We start from the raw sequence: 1769 nt of genomic DNA, 5'->3' as shown, positions 1-1769 counted from the left end.
ATAATCTAAAATTCTAAAATCCTAATAATATCAATAACAATTTTTAAATTAAATTCTTAAAAAAAATTCTTAATAAAATAATAAATAAAATATCATAAATATTAATTCTCATCCTAAATACTAAAATTGCGTTTAGTATAGAGTACTAAGACTGAGACTAAAAAATTAGTATTGTATTTAGTGATTTGAAACTAAACTTTTTATTCCAAAACACAAAATTTCAATCCTTTCATACTTCTACTATAAGGTGGACAGAGACTAAAATTTATGGGAATAACCGGATAAGGACTGAAAATTTAATAACGTTTATTTTCAAAATTACTCTTAATCAAAATTTGAAATTCTAATTCTATCTCTTTGTAAAAACTAGTTAGGACTTCTTCTCTTCATTCTTAGCTCTTCTCTTCGTTCTTCTTGATGGTGGTGACCGGGCAACCATTGGAGTGGTGCCGACAAGATGAGGAATGGTGGTATGAGAGAGAAAAGGGATTAGGGTTTATTGTGTTTTCATTTTTTTAATTAATAAGAGTATTTAAATAATTTACTTATTTTAGTTTCTATATTTATCTTAAATCAAAGAAGATACTGAGACATTAGTGTCCTGTACAATATACATTTTACACCAAACACAATATAAAAACATAATTTAATTTCTGTCTTTCAGTCTCTATCGATTTACCTTCCAAACGTAGCCTAACATAATTTATGGACTTATGTTTATATTTCAAAGACTTATTGTTCACAAAGATGTATAGTACCCATGTTCTTCTTTCATATAAACTTGCAGCAATGATAAAATGTCGAAATATTTACAATATATACTACAATTACTTAGATTATAAGTAATTAAATTGTGAAACTTGCTCTTATAACTGCACAAACTTTTTAAAGTAAAAAATTTTCTATCACATTTGTCACACTCGCATTTTTTTTTAGATTAGGCATGATGAACAATATTCAATATTTAAGTAAGAAAAATATGTAGAATAAAATTGTGAAGTAAATAATAATTATTAGACAACTATCATGGTATAGTAGATATATATAGAAGAATTTTATATTCTTTAAAACAAGTATCATATTTAGTTTTTTTATTTAAAGATATTTTAAAAAAATAAAATCTATAATTCTACATACATAAAACAACGAGAATGAGATATAAATAAATGTAATCTTATAAAAATTTTGTAATATTAAAATCTAAAAATTCCACACAAGAATTATTAGTTATGATGATATATGATTCATAATTGAAGAGAAAAAACAAAAGCAATCAAAATAAATATTAATAATCTTTTAATCCAGAAAGGCTAAAACTCCCCATAAATAGCAAACAAAAAACGAAAGGAACTATGAAGTATCGTTGTCATGGAATCCAATTGTGCTCTCTATCCAAAAGTCCAAAACATTTGACTATGAGTCTATGACTTGTACTTTTCCTCTGAATGCCAGTGTTGAGCACAACATATAAATGGTTCCGACAAATTAAAGTATATTATGAAGTAAAAACGGGAGCTTTCATATTTCTATTTACAGTCTGGTTGGGAAGTAAAAGTGGGATTAGAATTTTAATGGAGAAGTAAAAAGCCTCCCAGCCAACCATTTCCTTATAATGTAATAAATTTCATGGAAAAACATAGTACTAAACTAGTAAATTAGTATTATTCAAGTGCCCAAAAAAACATGTATGAAAAACAAAGTTGAATTTCTAGAGTAATAATAAGCTACTTTATTTTTCCCGTACTCATCTTTATGTGGCTACCATTATC

This window comes from Arachis ipaensis, chromosome B03, assembly GCF_000816755.2.
Source record: "Arachis ipaensis cultivar K30076 chromosome B03, Araip1.1, whole genome shotgun sequence".
NCBI lineage: Eukaryota > Viridiplantae > Streptophyta > Magnoliopsida > Fabales > Fabaceae > Arachis > Arachis ipaensis.
Note: the sequence above shows the minus strand (reverse complement) of the source record.